At 38.0% G+C, this 26848-nt stretch overlaps 1 long non-coding RNA gene across 1 annotated transcript; it reads left to right on the top strand.

Annotated features, from left to right (window-relative positions):
• Positions 1-361: 361 nt before the first annotated feature.
• LOC123567921 (uncharacterized) lies at positions 362-6274 on the top strand. Its single transcript, XR_010579962.2, has 3 exons — positions 362-1437; positions 2434-2544; positions 5748-6274. It is a non-coding gene; the product is annotated as an uncharacterized lncRNA (long non-coding RNA).
• The last annotated feature ends 20574 nt before the right edge of the window (positions 6275-26848 follow it).

Here is a 26848-nt window from a genome sequence, read left to right as displayed (position 1 = left end):
GAAAGCCAGAATTTTTAAAATATATTTACTAAATCACTAATGTGATGGATATTGAATTACATAGTGACCTCTGGTAAGATTAAGAGTCTCTAGATGTTGTGAGATTGAGATAAATCAAACTGTGTTCTTATATTGTTATTTTCCTCCCCTCTCCCAATATTTTTATAGAATTATATTAAATTATAAATAATATTCCATGAAAACTCAAAAAGGGCTTAAAAAAGGAAGGTTTTAGGAAAAAATAAAGGCCAGCTGACCTTAGTGCTGGTTGAAGATTTACAGTGATAACTGTATATAAATGTCAAGCTATAGAGTTTCTATCAGTAACTAGGTGCAGTATTTTTTGCTGTTTTTTCTCCAGGTAATTGTCAATGCAGCTGGACATCTGCTGCCGTAATTTATTTCTCATTTTACATTAACTAAATTTAAGCATTCTGAAAGTGACCAAGCATGTTAAATGAATGCAAAAGAAATTATTTAAACACAAAGAGGGACATTTACAAAAATATTTAACACCTCTGTGGACAAAAAAAAAAAAAAAAGAAAATGGAACATAACATGTACAGCTAAAACTACAGGCTTACTCTACCGTTAGTCCAGAAGCAGGCCCTAGTAACTTAGAGTTTTGATCTTGCATGACAATAGGGACTAAGTATTCTACTAGTGAGATGGTGTAACAAAGTCAGACTTATTGCTTAAAATTGGGGCTGCAGTGTTGCAACCCCCACAACTTGTTCTTGAAGAGGATCTAGTTTTATAAGAAGCTCTAGTCTAGACCCAGGTAAGAGGTGAAGCCAGCTGGGCTTCCAGGTCAGGTGGAGACTTGGAGAACTTTTCTGTCTAGCTAGAGGATTGTAAATGCACTAATCAGTAATCTGTAAAAATGTACCAATCAGCACTCTGTGTCTAAAGGATTGTAAATGCACATATCAGCACTCTGTAAAAACACACCAATCGGTACTCTGTGTCTAGCTAAAGGATTATAATGCACCAATCAGCTCTCTGTAAAATGGACCAATCAGCAGGATGTGGGTAGGGCCAAATAAGGGATTAAAAGCTGACCCCCCGGAGCCAGCAGCAGCAACCTGCTCAGGTCCCTTTCCACACTGTGCAAGCTTTGTTCTTTCACTCTTCACAATAAATCTTGCTGCTGCTCACTCTTTGGGTCTGCATCAACTTTAAGAGCTGTAACACTCGCCACGAAGGTCCGCAGCTTCATTCTTGAAGTCAGCAAGACCACAAACCCCCAGAAGGAAGAAACTCTGGACACATTTGAACATCTGAAGGAACAAACTCCAGACATACCATCTTTAATAGCTGTAACACTCACTGCAAGGGTCCGCAGCTTCGTTCTTGAAGTCAGCGAGACCAAGAACCCACCGGAAGGAATAAATTCCAGACATATTTTGGCAACCCAGATGGGACTATCACCAAGCAGTGAGTACCACTGGACCCCTTTCACTTGCTCTTCTGTCCTATTTTTCCTTAGAATTCGGGGGCTAAATACCGGGCACCTGTTAGCCAGTTAAAAGCAACTAGCATGGCCACCAGACTAAAGACACTGGTGTCAGGCTTTCTGGGAAAGGGCTCTCTAACAACCCCCAAGTCTTCGGAGTTGGGAGCATTGGTTTGCCTGGAACCAGCTTCCGCTTTTCCTGTACTTCTGGGCTGAGCCGAGGGTCAACAGAGAGGAAAGCCATTCAGCTCCGAGGTCCCGACAACAAGTTGGTTGACCCTGTGGCCATGAGCAGAACTCACACAGTCACATCACCCAAGCAAGACTCGCCCATCTGTCCCATCCTGACTCTTGCCTCCTGGGTCCTAATGCCTGTCAGACAAACTTCCTTTCGCCTCTCCTCTCCGAGGTTAGTCCTGCTTCTAAAAACAACTACCTGTCTCTGGTGCTTTTCTAGTTTCTCCTATAAGAATGATTTCTAGTATAAACTTCAGGACTCTGTTACTTTCTTTAGGCACCCAGGCTCACCAATCAGAAAGACATAATTTTTGCCCAAAGCCCCATCACAGGGGAAACTATCTGGAATTTTAGGATCCCTCCTCAGACTAGCAGGCCTAACAAAAGCTATTCCTGAAGCTAGCATATGGGGAACCTCAGAAATGATATCCTTCCTATTCAAGTGAGGACAAAAGGCGTCACTCTTCCAACCCTGGAGATCCCTTCCCTCCTTCAGGGTATGGCCCTCCACTTCATTTTTGGGGTGTAACATCTTTATAGGACAGCGGTAAAGTCCCAATACTAACAGGGGAATGCTTAGGACTCTAACAGATTTTTGAGAATGCATTGATAAAGGCCACTAAATCCAATTTTTATCGGTCTTCTTTGGGGTCTAGGAGGACAGGCAAGGTGCAGGTTTTCGAGAATGCATCAGTAATGGCCACTAAATCTCACATTCCTCTGTCCTCTTTGTGGTCTAGGAGGAAAACTAGTGCTTCTGCTGCTGCGTCTGTGAGCGCACCTATTCTGATCAGCAGGGTCCAGGGACTGTTGCGGGTTCTCGGGCAAGAGGTGTTTCTGCTGCTTCATTGGTGAGCGCAACTATTCCGATCAGCAGCGTCCAGGGACCGTTGTGGGTTCTTGGGCAGGGGTGAAACAAACCAAAACCGCAGGTGGTTTGTCTTTCAGATGGGAAACACTCAGGCATCAACAGGCTCACCCTTAAAATGCATCCTAAGCCATTGGGACCAATTTGACCCATAAACCCTGAAAAAAGAGGTGGCTCAATTTTTTTTCTGTACTACGGCTTGGCCCCAATATTCTCTCTCTGATGGGGAAAAATGGCCACCTGAGGGAAGTATAAATTACAATACTATCCTGCAGCTTGACCTTTTCTGTAAGAGGGAAGGCAAATGGAGTGAAATACCTTATGTGCAAGCTTTCTTTTCATTGAAGGAGAATACACAACTATGCAAAACTTGCAATTTACCTCTCACAGGAGGACCTCTCAGCTTAACCCCATATCCTAGCCTCCCTATAGCTCTCCTTCCTATTAATGATAAGCCTCCTCTCATCTCCCCCACCCAGAAGGAAGTAAGCAAAGAAATCTCCAAAGGACCACAAAAAACCCCGGACTATCGGTTATGTCCCCTTCAAGCTGTAGGGGGAGGGGAATTTGGCCCAACCTGGGTACATGTCCCTTTCTCCCTCTCTGATTTAGAGCAGATCAAGGCAGACCCGGGGAAGTTTTCAGATGATCCTGATAGGTACACAAATGTCCTACAGGGAATAGGGCAAACCTTCTATCTCACTTGGAGAGATGTCATGCTATTGTTAGATCAAACTCTGGCCTTTAATGAAAAGAATGTGGCTTTAGCTGCAGCCCTAGGGTTTGGAGATATCTGGTATCTTATTCAAATAAATGATACAATAACAGCCAAAGAAAGGGACAAATTCCCTAGTGATCAGCAAGCCATCCCCAGTATGGATCCCCATTGGGACTTCGACTCAGATTATGCGGACTGGAGTCATAAACATCTGTTAACCTGTCTTCTAGAAGGACTAGGAGAATTAGGGAAAAGCCCATGAATTATTCAATGATGTCTACCATAACTCAGGGAAAGGAAGAAAATCCTTCTGCCTTCCTCGAGCAGCTACAGGAGTCCTTAAGAAAATATACTCCCCTGTCACCTGACTCACTAGAGGATCAATTGATCCTAAAAGATAAGTTTATTACCCAATCAGCCACAGGTATCAGGAGAAAGCTCCAAAAGTGAGCCCTGGGCCCTGAAGAAAATCTGGAGGCATTATTAAATCTGGCAACCTCGGTGTTCTATAATAGGGACCAAGAGAAACAGGCCAAAATGGAAAAGTGAAATCAGAAAAAGGCCACAGCCTTAGTCATGGCCCTCAGACAATCAAATCTTGGTGGTTCAGAGAGGACAGAAAATGGAGCAGGCCAATCACCTTGTAGGGTTTGTTATCAGTGTGGTTTGCAAGGACACTTTAAAAAAGATTGTCCAGTGAGAAACAAGCTGCCCCCTCGCCCATGTCCATTATGCTGAGGCAATCATTGGAAGGCCCACTGCCCCAGAGGACAAAGGTTCTCTGGGCCAGAAGCCCCTAACCAGATGATCCAACAACAGGACTGAGGGTGCTGACGGCAAGCACCAGCTCACGTCATCACCTTCACTGAGCCCCAGGTACATTTAACCATTGAGGGCCAGGAAATTGCCTTCCTGCTGGACACTGGCATGGCTTACTCAGTGTTAATCTCCTGTCCCGGACAGCTATCCGCAAGGTCCATTACCATCCGAGGAATCTTGGGACAGCCTGTAACCAGGTATTTCTCCCACCTCCTCAGTTGTAATTGGGAGACTTTGCTATAGGTAGTATGTGTATCTAATCCTACATGCCCATGCTGCAATATGGAAAGAAAGGCAGTTCCTAACCTTTGGGGGAACCCCTGTTAAATATCACAAGGAAACCATGGAGTTATTGCATGTAGTGCAAAAACCCAAGGAGGTGGCAGTCTTACACTGCCAAAGTCATCAAAAGGGGAAGGATAAGGGAGAACAGCAGCATAAGTGGCTGGCAGAGGCAGGGAAAGACCAGCAGAAAGGAAAGAGAGAAAGAGAAAGAGAGAGTGAGAGGAAGAGACAGAGACAAAGAGGGAGTCAGAGAGGACAGAGAAGGAGAGAGAGGAAGAGACAGAAAGTCAAAGAAGGAAAGAGGAAGAGACAAAGAGGGAGAGAGAGAAAGAAAGAAACAAGAAGTCAGAAAGAGATGAAAGTAGTAAAACAGTGTACCCTATTCCTTTAAAAGCCAGGGTAAATTTAAAACCTCTAATCAATAATTGAAGGCCTTTTCCGTGACCCTATAACACTGCAATGCTACCTTGTTGTCAGTGTAAACGAAGCTGTAGCCCAAAAGCACTGAGGCCACTGACAACCCATAGCCTTCCTATCAAAAATCCTTAACCCAGCAGGTTTCCTAACACGGGATCTGAATCTTAATTAATTACCATATAAAGGTCTGACCAGACTGAGGAGGAACTCCCTTCTGGACAGGACTATAGATGGTTCCTCCTGGGTGATTAAGGGAAAAAGACACAATGGGTATTCAGTAAATGATAAGGAAACTTTTGTAGAAGCAGAGTTAGGAAAATAGCCTAATAATTGGTCTGCTCAAACGTGTAAGTTGTTTGCACTCAGCCAAATCTTAAAGTACTTACAGAATCAGGAAGGAGCCATCTATACCAATTCTAAGTTAATATGGGCTGAACAAGGTTTTATTAAAATAGCAAAGAAAAATTAAAATCACAAACTTAACAAGGTTTTGAACTAAAGAAAAGTTTGCTAAGCATTAACAGTGTAACATGCATTATCCTACTACCACACTCTCTCAAAGGATTTCTCAGACAGTTTGCAAGAAATAACAAATCTATCCAGTAAGGATAGTAACTACAATCCCAAATAGACTCTTTGGCAGCAATGACTCTCCAAAACCGCCGAGGAATAGACCTCCTCACTGCTGAGAAAGGAGGATTTTGCACCTTCTTAGTGGAAGAGTGCTGTTTTTACACTAACCAGTCAGGGATAGTACAAGATGCCACCTGGCATTTACAGGAAAAGGCTTCTGAAATCAGACAAAACCTTTCAAACTCTTATACCAACTTCTGGAGTTGGGCAACATGGCTTCTCCCCTTTCTAGGTCCCATGACAGCCATCTTGCTATTACTCGCCTTCGGGCCCTGTATTTTTAACCTCCTTGTCAAATTTGTTTCCTCCTCTAGGATCAAGGCCATCAAAGTACAGATGGTCTTACAAATGGACCCCCAAATGAGCTCAACTAACAACTTCTGCCTAGGACCCCTGGACCGACCTGCTGGCCCTTTCACTGGGCTAAAGAGTTCCCCTCTGGAGGACACTACAACTGCTGGCCCCTTCTTCACCCCTATCCAGCACAAAGTAGCTTGAGTGGTCATTGCCCAATTCCCAACAGCAGTTGGGGTGTCCTGTTTAGAGGAGGGATTGAGAGGTGAAGCCAGCTGGGCTTCTGGGTTGGGTGGGGACTCAGATAACTTTTCTGTCTAGCTAGAGAATTGTAAATGCACCAATCAGCGCTCTGTATCTAGCTAAAGGATTGCAAATGCACCAATCAGCACTCTGTAAAATGGAACAATCAGCAGGATGTGGGTGGGGCCAAATAAGGGAATAAAAGCTGGGCTCCTGAGCCAGCAGTGGCAACCCACTCAGGTCCCCTTCCATGCCGTGGAAGCTTTGTTCTTTTGCTCTTCACAATAAATCTTGCTGCTGCTCACTCTTTGGGTGCACACCAATTTTAAGAGCTGTAACACTCGCCGCAAAGGTCCATGGCTTCATTCTTGAAGTCAGCAAGACAATGAATCCACCGGATGGAATAAACTCCAAACACATCTGAACATCTGAAGGAACAAACTCCGGACACACCATCTTTAAGAGCTGTAACACTCACTGCAAGGGTCTGCGGCTTCATTCTTGAAGTCAGCGAGACCAAGAACCCACCAGAAGGAATAAATTCTAGACACACAGGGAGGCAGGAGGAGAATGGCACAACCTCATCAAAGTCAAGCCAAGCCTCTCTCTCTAATGCCAGTGGCTAGATTTGCACTATTGCTCCTGGACAGTAGCCCTCAATACCATTATAAGATTTGGATCTGGTCTGGGATACCACAGGGCTGGTAGAAAACAACCGAAATAAAATAGACTGTGAAGAATAATCCTGAAGTAGAGGGACAGGAAGAAATAACACAAAATTCTTACACACACACACACACACACACACACATGATCTTACCAAACCAAATGCCAAAAATGCATGAAGATATCTAAAATGCCAAAAAATTTAAAAAATTAGGCCATAAATTCACCCAAAAAACCTTAATTTTTTGAGATAATATGGCAAAAAACTTGCAAATAAGTACATTTAGGGTATCCAAGAGAGATGAAAAAATAATTTGCATAAAAATGAGGACATTATAAAACAGGCAAAAGGAACTACAGCAGACATAACATATATATTAAAAACCTTATAAAATAAAAAGTAGAGTTGTCAATTTTTAAGTTCAACATATTGGATAATTTAGAGTGAAGCCATTGAAAAGAGACATTATGTTTTATGAGAAAATACTGAGCAAATTGCCCAGAATGCTGCACAAAGGGACAATGGCATTTTTTACAAGAATCATCAAGACATACATAAGATAGATTGAGAGTCTCCAACGTACACATAGTAAGAGTTCCAGAAGATGAGGTAGAATATAGGAACAGAAATATTTGAAGATGCAATAACTAATAGATTTTCAAATGCAAAGAAGTACATGCATCCTCAGTTTAAAAAAAAGAAAAAAAAGAGTACTCCTGGTACCAACCACAATAAATGAATTCACATCCTGTTGGATCACAGAGAAACTGAAGTAACATCAAGAGTAAAAACATATCCAGGTAATATATTAGATATTTTTACATGTATTTTTTTAATCTCTCACATAATATTTGTCTATTTCTCTCCATTCTTTTGTCCTTCTCTGATTTCATCTCTGTTCAGTAACATTTAAAGATGAATATTATTGCTTTACTATAATTTGGACAAATATTTCACTAATGTGTGTAAGTTTATAAGGACAGAGACCAAGTACTCTTCATAGTTGCAACTCTATTGCCTAGAAATGTCTGCTACATAGTTCTAGGGCTCAATAATGCTTAAGAAATGAAAGAGTAAATGCTCTATGAAGTCAAGCGACTTCCCCAAGTTTGACTGCTAATAAATGATAGAACGGAACAACTGATAGTGTTGACTCATTTAGGTTGAACCACAGAGTCAAATCTTTAGGTACTCTTTTTACCTAGGCTACTGCTCAACCACTTTCTCTTTATCTAGTTCTTTGTCAATGGTTTTAGATTGATGTTATATTTAACCTTACTATTTTTCTTAACTCAGCCTGCTTTTTTGGCTACTGATTTTATCACTCAAAATATTTTTACCAATCACAGACTTTACATAATCCTCAAATTTGCTGCATATACTTTTATATCTACTAGGATAAATACATATCTAAATAATGGGAGAACAGAGTCAGAAATAGGCAAGCCAAGAACAAATGGTGGCTTGAGGAGGTAAGTGCGACTCAAAAACTATTTTTGAAGGTATATGTGCAAGGAAACATACTAGGTACAGTTCTCAAAGACGTTTTATAGCATGGAATTTCTAGTTCCAAAATGGCAATATAGAATCAAGCTGGCTTTACTCCCCCAGTAGAAAGTCAAAAAGCAAATGTATGGTGCCAAGATTATCACCAACAATATCCCAGAACTCAAAAAACAAAGATGAGACATATTCCAGGGCTATAGAGAAGTGAAAAAATTCCAAACAGACAGTAAGAGAATTGGACTTCCATATCAACAGTGTCCCTCCCCACAATCTGTCCAGCACCAGGCTCACAGAAAATCAACCCCCTAACTCATAGGTTCTGCACTGAAAAAAGTGAGATTGAGGTGAACAACCAAGTTTCCCACCATCTTGGGTTCCCTGGCAGGATACCTGCCCCTGCCTTAACCCACAAGAAGCATCAAGAATGCCTGAGAAGATAAATATCTCTGAAGACAGCCAGATACAAAGGAGGAAGGCAGAACTACCATGATTGGCCCTAAGAACTCTGCTCTGTAGCTTAGCCAAAGATGCCAAATCAGAGCAGTTGTTCAGCAGCATCATGCTTTTGGAGGTTTGTTCTACAATTCCCCTTACCACACTACTGGAATATCCCCTTTGGGACCTCCCTTATTTGGAATGGGTAGCACACTGACTCTTTACTAGAACTGAGACAGACTTAAGGCACCATCAAATGCCAATAAGGAGGCAGTATGCTAGAGGAAAAACATTTTGAAAGAAAGAAGACCAACAGGAAAATCAAAAAGAATCTCTAAGCAATTATATTTAATAAAAACTAAAGCCAGACTGAGAAGACAGGGATAAATAATCCCTCAATGCGCCGGGCATGGTGGTTTATGCCTGTAATCCCAGCACTTTGGGAGGCTGAGGTGGGCGGATCACTTGAGGTCAGGAGTTCAAGACCATCCTGGCCAACATGGTGAAACTTCATCTCTACTAAAAATACAAAAAAATAGCTGGGCGTGGTGGTGTGTGCCTGTAATCCCAGTTACTCAGGAGGCTGAGGCAGGAGAATCACTTGAACTCCTGAAGTGGAGGTGGCAGTGAGTCAAGATCTTGCCACTGCACTCCAGCCTGGGTGACAGAGAGAGAGAGACTCTGTCAAAAAAAAAAAAAAAAATGAAAAGAAAATCCTTCAATCCAAATATATGCATGTATATCCACAAGAAACAACAGCAAACAAGGAACCATGATCTCCTTAAACAGACAAAGCAAGGAATGACTGACTGACCCTAACAAGATAGTGATATGTGAACTCTCTGACCAATAATTCAAAATAGCAGTTTAAAGGAAACTCAGTGATCTTCAAGATAAAACACAAATTTATATCAGATAAATTTAACAAAAAGGTTGAAATAATTTTTAAAAATCAAACAATAATGTTAAAACTGAGAAATACATTTGGGAGCTGAAAAAAATCATTAGAGGCTCCCAACAGCAGAATGGATCAAGTAGAGGAAAGAATTTGTGAGCTCAAAGAAAGGTAATTTGAAAATAATCAGAAGAGAAAAGGAAGAAAATGAAGATCACCTATAATATATAAAATATTATCTCAAATGACCAAATCTGAGAATTATTGGTAATTAAGAGGGAGTTGAGCAAGAACAAGGGGTAGAGAGTTTATTCAAAGATATAACAGAAAGCTTTCTAAAATTTGAGAAAGATGTGAATATCAAGGTACAGAAAGAACTCCAAATAGATTTGACCCAAATAAGACTACCTCAAGGCATGTAATCAAACTCACAAAAATCAAAGACAATAAGAAGATCCTAAAAGCAACAAGAAAAAAGAAAATGACGTAGAAAAGAGCTCCAATTTGTCTGGCAACAGAGTTCTCCATAGAAACCATACAGGTGAGGAGAGAGTAGAATGATATTTTCAAAGTGCTGACAGAAAAAAACTGCCTTCTGAGAATATTGTATTTAGCAATCTTTTCTTCAAATATGAAGGAGAGATAAAGACTTTCCCCCCAAAAAAGCTGAGAGAATTCATTACCAACAGACCTGTCTTAAAAAAACAATGCTAAAAGGAGTTCTTCAATCTGAAAGAAAAAAACATTAACATGCAAAAAGAAAGCATTTGAAGATAAAAAATTAAGTATACAGACAAACCCAGAATATTTTCATGTGTGCAGTCTACTCAGAACTCTAGTATAAAGCCTAAAAGACAAATCTATCAAAAACAATAATACCAATGGCAACTAGTTAAGATACAGGCAATATAAAAATATGTAAATTGAAATGACATAAAGTCAAAATGTAAAGGGGATGGAGTTAAAATATAGAGTTTTAAAAATTTTTCTGTTTCTATTCTTTGTGATCTTAATTGTCATATATTAAAAATAATTTGTGTCTATAAGATGTCTTGTAAGCCTCTTGGTGAGCACAATCCAAAAAACTATAATAGATTTACTAAAAATAAAAAGCAACCAGAGAAAATCATTTAACCACCCAGGAAGACAGTAAGAAACAAAGAAAGGGAGAGAGAAGTGACAATGCAACCAGAAAACAAGGAAGAAAATGGCAATAGTAAGTCCTTACTTATCAATAACATGGAATGTAAATAGACTCAATTCTCCAATTAAAAAAATAAACTGAATGGATAAAGGAACGAGACACAACTATATACTGCCTACTAGAAACCCACTTCACCCACAAAGACACACATACACTGAAAGTGAAGGAATGGAAAAATATTCCATGCAACTGGAAACCAAAAAAGAGCAACAGCAGCAACACTTTGATAAATAAAACTACAAATCAAAGCATACAAATCTATGCACCCAACACCAGATCTCCAAACTATATAAAGCAAACATCAACAGACCTAATGGAAGAGATAGACTTCAGTACAATAATAGCAGGGGACTTCAACACTTTACTATCAGTAGTGAACAGGTCATCCAGACAGAAAATCAACAAAGAAACATCAGAGTTAAACTGCACACTAGACCAAAGAAGCCTAAGAAACATTTATAGAACATTTCATCCAACTGCTACAGAATACACATTATTTTCTTCAGCACATGGAATGTTCTCCAGAGTAGATCACATCTTAGACCACAAAACCTCAACAAATTCAAAAAGGTGGAAATCATATCAAGTATCTTTTCTGATCACAAGGGAATAAACTAAAAACATACAAACACATGGAAATTAAACAAGATGCTTCTGAATAACCAGTGGGCCAATGAAGAAATTAAGAATAATACTAAGTAATTTCTTGAAATAAATGTAAATGAAAATACATCACACAAAAATCTATGGGATACTGCAAAAGCAGTACTAAGTGGGAAGCTTATAGCAATAAATGCCTGTATCAAAAGATTGGAAAGACTTCAAAAAAGTAACCTAATCATACACCTCAAGAAACTAGAAAAGAACAAATTACACCCAAAATTAGGTGAAGAAAATAAATAATAAAAACAAGAACAGAAATCAATGAAATTGACACTAAAAAAAAAAAAGACTAATGAAACAAAAGTTAGACTTTTAAAAAGATAAATAAAATTGACAAATCTTTAGCCAAGAATAAAAAAATACTCAAAATCAGAAAAACAACAAAACAGAGACATAACAACTATGACCACAGAAATATAAAGAATCATTAGAGACAGAGATTATTTTGAATAACTGTACAGCAACAAATTGGAAAACCTAGAATCAATGCATACATTCTGGACATATACAACCTACCAAGATTAAACCACAAAGAAATAGATAGCTTCAACAAACCAATAATAAGTAACAACAACAAACTCATAATGAAAAGCCTCCCATCAAAGAAAAGCATAGGACCTGATAGCTTCACTGCCAAATTCTACAAAACATTTAAAGAAGAATCACCACCACCAATTCTACTAAAACTCTCCAAAAAAAATTTAGACTTTATACTCCAAATTCAGTTGATGAGGACAGCATCACACTAATACCAAGGTAGACAAAGACACATCAAAAAAAGAAAAACTACAGACCAATATGTCTAAGGAACATAAATGTAAAAATTCTCAACAAAATGCTAGTAGACAATTTAGCAACACATTGAAAAGATCATTCACCATGATCAAGTGGGATTCATCCCAGGGATACAAGGATAGTTCAACATACTCAGATCAATAAATATGATACATCACATTAACAAAAATGAAAACAAAATACTATATAATTATTTCAATAGATGCAGGAAAAGCACTTAATATTCAACATTCCTTTATAGCCAAAACTTTCAGCAAACTGGGTATAGAAGGAACATACTTCAACATAATAAAGGTCATATACAACAAACCCAAAGCTAACATGATACTGAATAGGGAAATATTAAAATTGTTTCTTCTAAGATCTAAAACAAGACAAGGATGTCCACTATTACCACTTTTATTCTATACAATACTAGAAGTCCTGGATAGCGCAATTAGCCAAGAGAAAGAGATAAAGGGCATCCAATTTAAGATGGAAGAAGTCAAATTAGCCTTCTTTGCAGATGGCATAATCTTATACTCAGAAAATTCTAAACACTCAACGAAAAACTGTTAGAACTGATAAACAAATTCAATAAAGTTGCAGGATATAAAATCAACATACAAAAAATCAGTAGCATTTATCTATGCCAACAGCAACAATCTGAAAAAGAAATCAAGAAAGCAATCCCATTTGTAATCACTACGAAGAATATAAAATACCTAGGAATATATTTAACCAAATAAGTGAAAGGCATGTACAAGGAAAACTATAAAACACTGAACAAATTAGAACACAAAAAAAGGGAGGATATTCTATGTCCATATATTGGAAGAACTAATATTATTAAAATGACAATTGTACACAAAGGAACTTACAGATTCAATGTAATCCCCATCAAAATACCAATGACATTCTTCATATAAATAGAAAAAAAATGACCCTAAAATATGTATGGAACAACAAAAGACACAGAATAGCCAAAGCAATCTGGAACAAAAGAACAAATCTGGAGGCATGATACCACTGAACTTCAAATATACTACAAAGCTATAGTAACTAAAATAGCATGGTACTGACCATGCTATTTTATGTAGACCAATGGAACAGAATAGAGAACCCAGATATAATTCCATGCATTTACAGACAACCCATTTTTTGACAAAGGTGCCAAGAATATACAATGGGGAAATGACAGTCTTCTCAATAAATGGTGCTGGGAAACTGAATAACTATATGCAGAAGAAGGAAACTAGACCCCTATCTCTTGTCATATTCAAAAATAAAATCAATATGGATTAAAGACCTAGATCTAAGACTATGACCCTATAAAAAAAATTTGGGGAAATGCTTCAGAACATTTGTCTGGGCAAATATTTTTTGTGTAAAACATCAAAAGCATAGGCAATAGGCAATCAAATCAAAAATAGAAAAACGAATTACATCGAGTTACAAAGCTTTTCTCCATAAGAATCACTTGAACCTGGGAGGCGGAGGTTGCAGTAAGCCAAGATCGTGCCACTGCACTCCAGCCTGGGCAACAGAATGAGACTGTCTCAAATAAATAAATAAATAAATAAATAAATAAATAAATAAATAAGCTTTTGTACAGCGAAGGAAACAATAAAAAAAAATGAAGAAACAACCCACATAATGAAAGAAAATATTTCCAACCTAACGAGAGATAAATAACCAGAATATATAAGGAGCTCAAGCAACTCAATAGCAAATAATAATAAATAATACAATTTATAAACGGGCAAAAGATATGAATAGACATTTCTCAAAAAAGACAAACAAATGGACAACAGGTACATGCAAAAATGCTCCACATCCCTATTATCAGAAAAATGCAAATTAAAACCATGAGATATCATCTTACCCCAGTTTAAATGGCTTTTATCAAAAAGGTAGGGAATTATAGCTACTGTGTAAGGATGTGGAGGAAGGGGAACCCTCATACACAGTCAGTAAGAATACAAATGAGTCTAGCCACTATGGACAACTACATGGAGGCTCCTCAAGAAACTAAAAAAAATAGAGCTATCTATATGATCCAGGAATTCCATTACTGGATATATATCCAAAAGAAAAAAATCAATATATGGAAGAGATATCTGCACTTCCATGTTTACTGTAGCACTATTCACCTAGCCAAAATGTGGAATCAATCTAAGTGCCTATAAAGGGATAAATGGATAAGAAAAATGTGACATATATACACGATGGATTATTTAGTTATAAAAAATAAATCCTGTTACTTGCAGTAACATGGATGGAACTGGAAGTCACTATGCTAAATGAAATAAGCCAAGCACAGAAAGACAAATATTGCATGTTTTCAGTCACATATGGGAGCTAAAAAGAAAGTGGATCTCATGAAGACAGGTAGTAGATTTGTGGTTACCAGAGGCTAGGAGGGATAGGAGGCAGGGGGAATGAAGAGAGGTTGATTAATGGGTACAAATATAAAGTTTGATAGAAAAAAATATCTAGTGTTTGATAGATCAGTAGGGTGACTATAGTTTATAATAATCTATTGTATATTTCAAAATATATAGAAGAGAATAACTTGATTATTTCTAGTGTAAAGAGAAATATTTAAGGTGATGGATATCACAAGTATACTGATTTGATTTTTACAAATTATAGGAATATGCTAAATTATCACACATACCCCCAAAATATGTACATCTATTTTGCATCCATCAAAAATAAAGACATGCAGTATATTAGAAAACTATATTACATTTATAATAGAGGAATATGATGGGAAAACAAACAACATGCTATAGCATTCAAAAAAGGGAAAGATGACAACTCTTTGGGTAGGATAGAGAAATTTCAAGGAACAGGTGACTACTGAGAGTGCCTTGAAAGAGTAGCTGCATTTTGACAGAAGGATGTGGGAGTAAATAGAACTGCAGTCCAAGAAACAACCAGGAGCAAAAGAATGGAAGCAGAATACTATGGGCATATTTAAAATGCAGCAATCTCTTAACTTGGTCTTTGGAATAGGATGCGTGTTGAAAGTCATAAAAAAGAAAAGACTGAAACCTGGCTTGGGGATATATCATGTAAGACCCTGAATGATATGCTGGAGGCTGTGTATATAATTCAGTAGACAATGAACAGATATTAAAGATTTTTTAAGGGAAACTCTATATCAAGGATATGCTTTTTGAAGTTTACTTTAACAGCCAAAACATAATGAGTTTGAATTTATACCCAGAGTGTACAGTTTGACAGATTATCTATGGGGAAATGCTCAGTGTAAAATGAAAGTTGGCACTCAGGAGCAGAGCTGAGGCTGGAGAGGATGATTAACATCTCGGGAAGAACAGGGACAAAGACGAATGTAAAACACATTAGGCTGCTGCACAAGGATTCAGCCAATGACCGTGGGCTGGTCAGCAATGATGAGTGCTTCATTAAGTCAAGAAGAAATATTATGGAGAAAAAGACTCTGGATTTGGCCTTTAGAAGATGGTCTTTAATGATAAATAGCAGCAGTGGGAGGGTTAGAGCAGAAGCCTGGATGATAGAGGTAATAAACTGACCAGTTTCTTAGTCCATTTGGACTCCTATAACAAAAATACCAAAAACCAGGTAGCTTATAAACAACAGACATGTATTCCTCACAGTTCTGGAGGCTGGGAAGTTCATGTTCAAGGTGCTGGCACATTTGGTGTCTGGTGAGGGACTGCTTTCTGGTTCATAGATGGTACCCTCTAGCTGTAGCTGTGTTCTCACATGGTAGAAGGGGTCAGTTAGCTCTCTGGGACCTCTTTTATAAGGGTAATCCCAGTGTGAGAACTCCACCTTTATGACCTAATCATCTCCCAAAGGGTCCACCTCCTAATACCATCAGCTTGGGGTTTAGGATTTCAACATATAAATTTTGGAGTGATACAAGCATTCAGTTAATTGTAATCAATAAGATAGCAGAGAGAGTGAATGTCCTATGGAATCATTTGGCAGAAAAAAGTGAACAGCAGTAGACTTGAATGGGAGGTACCTAGGATAAGGTAGTCCTAAACATTTTTTTGACATAGTGGGAAGAATCAGGGTTCTTTTGTTTGTGCTAATGTCACATAGTCTCAAAAGTATTCATCCCTCTGTCTTGCAATGCCGATTTGCTTCTTATTCCACACTAGACTGTAAGCTCCTTAAGGGCAGATGTTGTGTTTCCTTCACCATAGTTTTCTCAGCACCTAATCCAGTGCCTAACACAAAAAAGACATTCAATGCAAGTATTTTAAAATTCAAGAAAAAGCTTAAAGATGGTATGAAAATGAAATCAGTGTTCTAAAGTTCCGAAGGATGTATGGAGGATTAGCATTAGAAACAAGATGATGGGTTAACCTTGGATTATGACAGTGGTTTATTATCTAATTATCTCCAGTGGTTTGAAGAATTAAAAGTCATATTTATAAAACCTATTGATATGGAAAATAAACACTTATTATATTCAGGCAGTATACTATATTTCTTCCAAAGAAAAATCTGAGTGCTTTGAGAGTTGTGTCATTGTACCAGAAACTCTTAGTGTTCTATTTGCAGCTTTGAAGATCCATTCAAAAAAATTTGTGAGGTCTTAAATAAAGTATTTTAATGTAAATAAATAAGCTTGACAGTTAAAGTAAGAAAAATAAAAAATGAATCAGGACTCAAAAAGTAAAAGCTAGGAAAATCTGAGAAATGACTAAGAAAGGAAAAAAAAACACCAAGTGGCCCCAAGCTATAAATAAAACTCAAGTGAAGATTCACCATCTCTATTCCCCTTCCACTACCCCTGAGCTTTTTTGTTGCCAAGTATTTCTGGCCATGTGAGCATACTGAAGCCAGAGTATGGGTGTGCGTATCTCAAGACTACATGTGTTCCCAGGTTGTTTTATGGTACCAGTGGGAAGTCACATTTTTAGAAGTTGAGAAAAGGAGGAATACATCATCATGCCAGGAATTGAGTTGGACCCCAATGTGTAGCTGCACTATGAGATCCTGTATCTTGGAGAGTCCAGAGGTAGTCTATTTTGACATTTAGCCATACTGTGAGATAGAAATGGTTGAAGGTAACAACGATTGCTTCCCCCACTCAGCTGGGTGAATAGACTTCAGCCAAGTAACTTTTATGTAAGGTACCTCTAGTTTTAGTTTCTATGATTTCAAATGTGAATAGGGTTGGGGGAGGTGTTGGCAATGAACAAAGAAAGCTATAAGGAAGTAATGGTGTTTCTCCTGCTTTCCCAATTAAGAGACACTCCATAACAAGACAGCAAAATACTGTATGCTCACTAGGTATGCTGTCACCTTCTGAACTTGCTCAGCGGCAGTGACTGAATCTCAGGGAGGAAGTGATTTGCCTGTGCAGATGCACTCGTCGTGAGCTAACCATAGTGCCAAGATCAGAATTTAGAGCCCCCACATTTTCAGTCTGTCTTGAGCCATTAGACCATTATTATTTTACTCTTCAATTTATCAAGAGATACTTTGATTGTACTTCTATTGTATTTCTTTTCAATGTTTCTCTTTTTTACCCAAGCAGTCTGTCTTCTAAAGCCTCACTGGCCCTCACAATTATCCTTGCTTCTCAGCATGATGCCATCCTATCCACAGCCCTCCAAGTGGGCCAGGTAAGTCATCCCTCCTTAGGATTTTCCAGGGCCTGAAGAAGGAGGTGCTTTATCATGCAAAGGCAAACCATTACATGGGTTTCCTACATCCCTGGAGCACTAATCACCTTAGAGTTCTGGTCCCAAAAGAACAGATATGTTTTTCCAGTGCTAGCATCAAAATTACTCTTCTGGTACCCTCTAATGCTGCTGAAGAAATAAAGCTCTGCAGTAAGAGGGAAAGCTGAAATAATATGCCAGTTCAGCCACAGAAAGTTTCAGCAGTAAGTATAAAATGTGCTTTTCTTATTTCTTTCCATTTTGTGAAATATTCTGCAAATACTAATAATTGGCCCCCATTATCTCTCTGAAAATATAATCTTTTTTAAAGTGAGAAAAATACTAAAACAGAGAGATTGCTTTGATGTGATTTCTTCAAGCCAGATCATTTGAGTATCAACATAACAAACTGCTTTTGGACATCAGAACACAGAATCATAAATCAACTGGCCAGACAAAACACTGAGAAGTCATCCAGCCCCACCCGCTCCTCTCAGGCCACAGGTCTCACAAGTCACCTCAGATAGAAGTTTTTTAATGACCTTTAAAGAGAGAGCATCTTTCTAATACTTAACAATACTGATATTTAAATTAAAAAAAATAAAATCTCTTTTATATCTAATCTGAATTGCTTAAGGTACAATAGCACAATAACATTCAGATTTTGTTTTATTTCATGTCGTGTCACTAATTTTTTTAAGTGATATATTTGATGGCGATGGTAGTGAAAGTAAAACTGCATATGTATATAGTTTTATATTTCCAAATGTTTAATACTGCCTCTTAAAAATAACAGTTCATTGGATAAGGTGATATAGACAAACAGCATGAACTAAGCTTCCCATACAACCTGCTGTTACATAAAACCTGGAGGAAGTAATTCTAAAAGTAACTTTATATCATAGAAATATTTACATTTAGCAGTAGAAGTGAAATCTGAATTTTTTCTTTTAGACGGCGTCTTGCTCTGTCACCCAGGGTACAGTGCAGTGGTGCGATCTCATCTCACTGCAACTTCTGCCTCCTGAGTTCAAGCAATTCTCCTGCCTCAACCTCCCGAGTACCTAGGATTACAGGTGCCTGCCACCACGCCTGGCTAATTTTTGTATTTTTAGTAGAAACAGGGTTTCACCATCTTGACCAGGCTGGTCTCGAACTCCTGACCTCATGATCCAGTCGCCTCAGCCTCCCAAAGTGCTGGGATTACAGGCATGAGCCACTGTGCCCAGCCCTGAATTATTTAAGTAAAGGATAGAAATGAGCAATGACTAAAGAAAACTTTTTGTCTCCATCATATAAGATGTGGATAAATTTCTCTTTTACAGAGATTATATAAGTGAATTATAGTCAATTTCTAAAACTGCTGTGTTTTCACAAAGATGTGTTCTACAGAGACTAAAATTTTAGTAGGCAATTATTTAAACACTTTTTCTTAACCTTAAATCTCTTTGAGTTTGTTTTGCTTGGTATTTACAGCTTAAATTCCCCAGATTTGCACATTCCAGAGTCAGTACTATTTTTCTAAAACCACTGATAGGTCTCTTGTTACAACAATGAAAATGATGTACCCTTTTTCAAAATTCATTGTCTGTTTCTGCCATCATTTCCAAGGTTACTTCTCATCAGAGGATGCAGAGAAGTGACAAAGCTGGTGATAGACAAAAATCATGGCTTTCCAAGAAAGGTTCACGCAAGACTTCAGAGGACCTCAAAATCCCTACAGGTTGTTTTCATTCACCATTAAAAATTGAAGAATCAGAGCAATTCCTAGGGTCACGGGACACATGGGTTGTTCAAAGGTCTTCTCTCGATTCTGTGATGGTCTAAAATAGTATGTGAAATCTTTGCCTGGTCCCCAAAAGGACTGTGGATTAAATTGAAGGGATCAGTAAACACAGATTGGAAAAATTTATTTTTTTTTTTTACTGGCCTCTAACTGAAACAGCATTTCCTGAAATCATGAGTGTAGACAACAACCATAATGAAATTAAAACCTCTATGACTTTTTCATCATTAGCAATCATAGATATTTCTATATTACATTATAGTTGCTCTAGATATCCCAAAACATGTTTCATTTATGTACATCTCTATTTTGAAATATGGTAGAACTTTACAACACAGCTAGACAGCATTTAATATATCAACAAATAAGTACTATGCCGCAACTTTAAAATCTTTTGGTGGCTATATTTCAATATAGTTGACTTATTTTATAATTGTATGTGTTTTATGTATTTAAAATCTAATCTGAAAAAGTTGACTTCTAGCATGACAGTATGAGGAGCTTCATTTCACCAATAAAATCGATAAAAATTATTATGAAAAACAACCATTCAAAGACTCTGGAAATGGTCCAATGGGCAAACAGAAAATGAAGAAACGTCAAGAAAATCTGCCAAAATTCTGTAAGAAAGGCAAGAGCCTGTGGTATTTGAACTAAGACTTCTCCCTCCCTTCCCTCTCCCAGATCAGCAACTCCAGACTGTTGCAGCAAAGAACACAGGGATGCCTTTCTGCCCAACCAGAAAGCTTTCTTCCCAGGAAGGGCAGGACTTCAGCATTTCTCAGCTGACTTCCAGAGGTTTATTGCCGCGGTTAAACTCCAGTTGAGTGTTGATGGGAGATGAGGGCTTCCTTTTTTCCCAATGGTGGAATAAATGTTCTACTTCTGGCATGGTGCATTGAAATTATTGAGACCCCAGTAACCTTTTCTCCAACTCGAGATGGTGGTTCTATGCCAGGAGAAGCAAGCCCAGATGACCTTAGCCTGCTGACTCCCCTCCACTGAGCACTCAGATCCTAGACAGGGGATGTCACTCAGAAAGAAGCTCACATTGCCCAACCTCGAGCTCCAGAGGTCCTGTTAGACATGTTACCTGTGGGAAGAAGCAGGCCATTAAAAAAGAAAAAAAAAGAAATAACAGCTCCTAATTTCTTCCCAAAGAAATCAACTGCATTTGAGACAGAGTATGGAAAAGTTACAACCTAAGAGGACCCTCAGGAACAGTGAAGGTTGTGATGAGATTATGCAAAACAAAGAACAGGCAGTAAAAAGAATGAAGAAAAATGAACAGAGCCTCAGAGGAATGTGGACGCCAAGAGCACACCAACGCCCACATAAATGAATCTGGTACTTTTGGGAGTACCAGAAAGAGAGAAGAAAGAGGATAAGAAAAAATATTCAAAGAAATAATGGCTGAACACTTCTCAGAATTTATTGGAAAATAACAATCTACATATCCAGGAAGCTCAGCAAACTCTAAGCAAGTGAAATATGAAGACATCCACAAACAAACACATCATAGTAAAGATGCTGAAAGTCAAGGAGAAAACCTTGAAATAAGCAAGAGAAAAAATTATTTTTGGAAGGTATTAATGTACCTGACTGCCATGGGAGCCAATGCTCAGAATAAGTTCAGAAACCTCAGGTATAGTCATCTAGAATAAAATAGTTGCCCACAGGAGATAATTGCGGGGAAGGGGTAGGAATCTCAGTTCTCAACAAGAGTTCATCAAAACGATGCAGACGTAAAATGGAATCAACCCAAAATCCCATCAATATTAGACTGGATAAAGAAAATGTGGTACCATGTATACCACGGAATATGATGCAGCCATAAAAAAGAATTTCAGGTCCTTTACAGGGACATAGATGAAGCTGGAAACATCATTTTCAGCAAACTAACACAGGAACAGAAAACCAAACACTGCATGTTCTTATTCATAACTGGGAGTGGAACAATGAGAACATATGGGCACAGAGAGGGGGACCACACATCAGGGCCTGTTGGTGGGTGGAGGGCAAGAGGAGGTATAGCATTAGGAGAAATACCTATTGTAGGTGACAGGTTGATGGGTACATCAAACCACCATGGCTCATATATACCTGTGTAACAAACCTGCACGTTCTGCACATGTATCCCAGAACTTAAAGTATAATTTAAAAAATGGAAAAAAAAGCCTGTGATCAAAAAAAGAAAAATGAAGAGGGTGCTAAGTTAAACAAAATTAAAAAGGTTTTGTTACTGCAAGACTTGTCGTAAATTTTATCATGCTAACTGTGAGTCCCTAGATGTAGGTAAAAATTACAGCATTTCCCAAACTGTTTTGACCATGAAAGTCTTTTTTGCAGTAAATCTAAAGGTTCAAAGTTTGAAGAGCACTTTCGGAAACACTGGCATGAAGTTAATAAAAGTGAGGGGTATTGATCACTGCTGGAGTCAATTGGCATTTTTGTTTCCTATATGTCTATGTCAGGCAATACTTTCTCTTGAAGGTATACATGACAGATAACTATCCATATTTTCAAAGACATCCTAGGTGAAAGGCTGTCTGAGGTTTCTGGTAATGCTACTTGCCAAGGCCACAAATTTAAGCCACACTGAGGGTGACTGTGCCCTAGACTGTCTTTTTTGATTTTTGGATCACATTCTGCTAAAAATCTTTAGACTCTACATTAATGAGTGCAGAAAAGAACAACCACTGCTAACGGGCTTCTTCTTTGCATGGAAAATTCCTTCCCATTCCTGTTTCTAGTCTTAGGTTCTGGTTTATAATAACAGCCTATCAAAATGTTGCATGCAGCTTCAAAAAAAGTAGTCATCATCTGAGAGCTATACTTAACATCAAATGCCAAGGCAGATTTGTCAGCAGCTGAAGCCTGGAGCACAGCCAGTTCACAGCACTGAGGCTCCACTCTGCAACTCACCATCAGAGGGTGTATATTAGAGGAGGATGGACCCCAGCCAGATATAAAGAAGTTGTGGCTCAGCAACTTGAGTCAGGTGACAGTAAACAAGGAAGACTGAAGGAACAGTGTAAAGCGAGACAACTTCAAGAAACATAATATTACTGTTTCCTGTCAGAAAAATGGCAATAGCAGCAGCTAGGCCAACCTTAGTGTGCCATTCAGAGGTGAAGTGGCTATTATTCTTTATGAAAACGCTTACAGCCTCTAACAGAAAGCAGTGATTCATTAAAAGAACTGAACACTTCCTAAGATGCAAACAGACAGAGAAATAGATAAAGACTCACTATGGAAATGACCTAAGTCTAACCAAGGGTATCATCAAACACAAATACTCTATATAGAAAATGTCATTCCAGTATATTTTATATGGCTGTTGAACTTTGCTCCTCCATTCTTTCAAACAGTTGTGCAAGCTTGTAAGTCTCTAAATTAAGGTCCATCCTGACTGAAATACTTAGAGTGGTTTCTGTATTCCTGACCAAAATACTCATATTGTATTTTTCCTATTCAGAGGGCCTTGAACAATCAACTGAATGAGTGTGGAGGCAGACACCGTACTTTCCTAGAATGATGTGCACAAGTTGGTGAGCATTAAATACTGGCGTGTTAATAGAGTAGTGAAAGAATCGAGTAGAAGCCTCTATGTTCTCTGGTGACCTTCTTATAAGCAGGCCACTTTCTGAATAAAAGAGCAAGTGACAGAAAAATCTAATGCATGCATAAGACAGAACCATAAGACAAATAACTACCAACAACAGCAAAAACAAACCGATTTCAAGGAACCAGAGCAATTTTGCATAAAGGATGGAGCTGCAAGCAAGAGGATAAGCATCATAGATAGAAAAATATTTTGAGCTAACCAAGACATTTGATGGATCCCAAGATCCATAGCTAAAAAAGAATCAATGAGCAATCAGGGCCCAAGGATTGTACCAAAAATCTATAAAAATGGAAAGAACTCACCTATCAAATTGACATTTTAAAAAATAAAATATCATATCCCATCCTGGCAAATTCAAAAGTGCAGCCACTTTTACACAATGTTTGTGGGAGTACAAATTGCTACACTGACTTAGGAGAGGAATTTGGTAATATGTTTTAAAATATTCATATTCTTTGCCCGTGCATTTCTACTTCTAAAATGTTGTTCTACCCAATTCCCAATTTTGTTTAAAGAAAAAGTGTGTATGAGTGTCTTAAGGATGATCAGAGGAACTGACTACAAAATGTCAAGTGGTTCTATCTAGGTATTAAGATAGCATTGCAAATATGTATTCTCTGTTTTTTCTCTTCTCTATTTTCTTTGGATTCTTCCCTGAAAAAACAGATACTAATTCTGTAATACATAAAGCAAAATATACTTAAATAACAATTAAAAGAGCAATAGAGTAGAAACGTACACAAGTGTCAAGGAGACTTGATCACAGATTATGTCTTTTCTAGATTATTCTATAGTTCCAGGGAGGCAAGAGATAATTTTAGAAGGATTGCTTCAGATCGTACAGTTAGGAACCTATAAAGGGACACTCCTCACGGAAGTGGAGAATGCAGAGACTGAGCAGCAACAATTTCTCCTGAAAGAAAAAAACAAAAATTCAAAGACAACAACCCTCAGTCTAACACAAATAGAGTGAGCCTCCATCTTTGTCATTAAGAAATATAGGGAAACTCAGATACAAGTGAAGGACACCAACATGATATAGACCAGGAATCAAAAATGAGAATATTACTTTCCTGCTCTTACACGCCTCTTCCAAAGCACCCCACATCTAATACATTACACCTTTCAAGCAAGGCTAGGAAAGTTTTTTTATAGGATCAAGAATAAAATTATGCTAATTTTTGTTAATCCAATGATATTTGTTCTTCTAATAGTCTGTAATGCCAAAGGAGATGGAAGCCACATCTTAGTTGTCATTGTATTTTCAGGGTTTTGTGCAGCACTCGGCTAAAGGAAAGTTTGATGAGTGAATGAAAGAACAACAATTTGAATACTTTCCGTAAGACCCTAAAATCAACCCATTTGAATCAAAAGAGAGCCAGTAATTAAAACGAATTAACCAAATTCCTTTGAAAAAATATACAAATATACAAAATAAATTTATTAGAATTTTTACAATTTCATTCTTACTGATATTCTAGTTAAATTCAGATTCTACCCCAATTCATCAGGTTTCTAATGCAACTATCGTAAACATGCCAGTTACTATACTTCTCTAGGTATTTGTGGGCCTTATGTTTTATGATTGACTCATTGAGAAGAAATATTTAGTTAGTTGACCTACAGTGAATTTAACAAGAGCATGACACACATCAGCAGTATCACACGAGAATGAAATTGGTGCTGACTGGGTGACAGCCTTTATTGTGGGACAGTGAGGGGCTTGAGGGCCTGTATTGTGAATGAGAATGACAGCACTTCAGAAAGACCTGATGCAAATTCTTTGACAGGTCATATAGTCACATTCAAAAGTACTCTTGCTGCTGTCACACATCATCACTTTTTTAAAATGTCAAACCTGTATTACACTGCATAAAAAAGACTAAAGAAAATTTTACTCATGGTTACATGTGAAATAACAAATTTAAAATGATCTCAATTCCAAATCCAGACCATGATTTAAATGAATAGTGACCTCTATTATTCTCATGCTTGGGCTTTAAAAAATGATTGGACTCTCTTTTTTTAGCAAATATATTATTTTAAATTTAAACATTTCAATTATTTAGCAATTACACACTTTAGGGGCATGTTCCATTGTTCCCAAAAAGTGCTAGTGGTCAAATTCATTCTGGATTGAGTGAGTTTAGTCATTGCCTTTCTAGGTTCTTACCTTCATTTTCTATAAAACTAGGCCATTGCCTTGTTGACTCTCAGTCTAGAATGAGCTAAATGCTCTTACTATTATCATCAGACTTTCCTGAAATCTACTGGGTACCTATCTAGACCTCCATTCAGTGCCTGCTACTAGACTTTTTTAAACACTGCATCTGCCTGCCTACTTGTTGGGACGCTTACCTATCACCTGCTTAATAACAGAAAAAGCTATCACTTCTTGAATGCAACCATTGGCAGTCACTGCACTGGAAAGTTTACATATGTTATTTCTAATCCTCACCACCACCCAATGAGGTAGTCATCATCATTTTACTGGTAAAGACTCTGAGTTTGAAAGAGCTGAGCAATTTATCCTGGAAGATGATGTATAAAAAAACACATGGCCTTGGAAACAAACAAATCCGAGGGATCCTACTGTTAACTAGGTATACAATCTTGAGCACATTAATTCAACCTCTCTAAGCCTCAGTTTTCTCATAAGTAAAACAAGAACAATTAATACCATATAACAGGGAGTTTGGGGGGAACATGTACCCATGTGGAACTGAACCTGCTATTGTCAAACCATATAATAATTTTTCTTTACTGCTTAAGGGAAAAGAAAATATTAGTAAACAAGATGGCTATTTTAAAAATGCATTGACAAAAAACACTGTATTCTTTTGTGTAACATTCCTCTGCTTCTCTCAGAGAGGATAAATAACATTCTTTAAATCCCACACTCTATTTTAGGCATACTTTAATCCTATGATACATGCAATGTTTTAAATGTTTGTCCCCTTCAAAACTCATGTTGAAATTTAAACCCCCAATGCAGCAGTATTGAGAGATGGGGCCTTTAAGAAGGGATTGGGTCATGAGGGCTCTGCCCCCATGAATGGATTAATTCATTCATGAATTATGAGAATAATGGGTTATCATGGGAGTGGACTGGTGACTTTATAAGACGAAGAGAGACCTCAGCAAGCACCATCAGCCCCCTCACCATGAGATGCTCTGCACAGCTTTGAGACCACCAGCAAGAAGGCCCTCACCAGATTCATCCCCTCAACTTTAGCCTTCCCAGCCTCCAGAATAGTAAAAAATTAAATTATGTCTCCTTATAAATGACCCAGTTTCAGGTATTCTGTTACTAGGCATGAAAAATAGACTAAGCATCCCAGTTGCCTCAATCTATCTAAGCTAAACCTTGCTGTTTTTATTTAAGGCATTGCATTTTGTCCTTATTTGAAAACAATGGGCAAATAGGATTAAGACCTAGAGGGTCTCCAGAAGATTTCATCAACCACACCCTCTGACTTCTCCAGACCCTGGAAAGGTTGTAAAAAGTTGCTGGAAAAGGATGCTCCAGAAATTCTCCGCAATAGTCCAGAATAAATGTTTATATTGCCCTCTAATTTTCCATTGCAAACATCTGCATTTAACGCAAGCCCTACACAGGATCCTCAGACTCGAAATCTTTCACTT

This window comes from Macaca fascicularis, chromosome 12, assembly GCF_037993035.2.
Source record: "Macaca fascicularis isolate 582-1 chromosome 12, T2T-MFA8v1.1".
Lineage (NCBI taxonomy): Eukaryota > Metazoa > Chordata > Mammalia > Primates > Cercopithecidae > Macaca > Macaca fascicularis.
The sequence above is the reverse complement of the archived record's forward strand: the minus strand, read 5'-3'. Positions and strand labels throughout refer to the sequence as shown.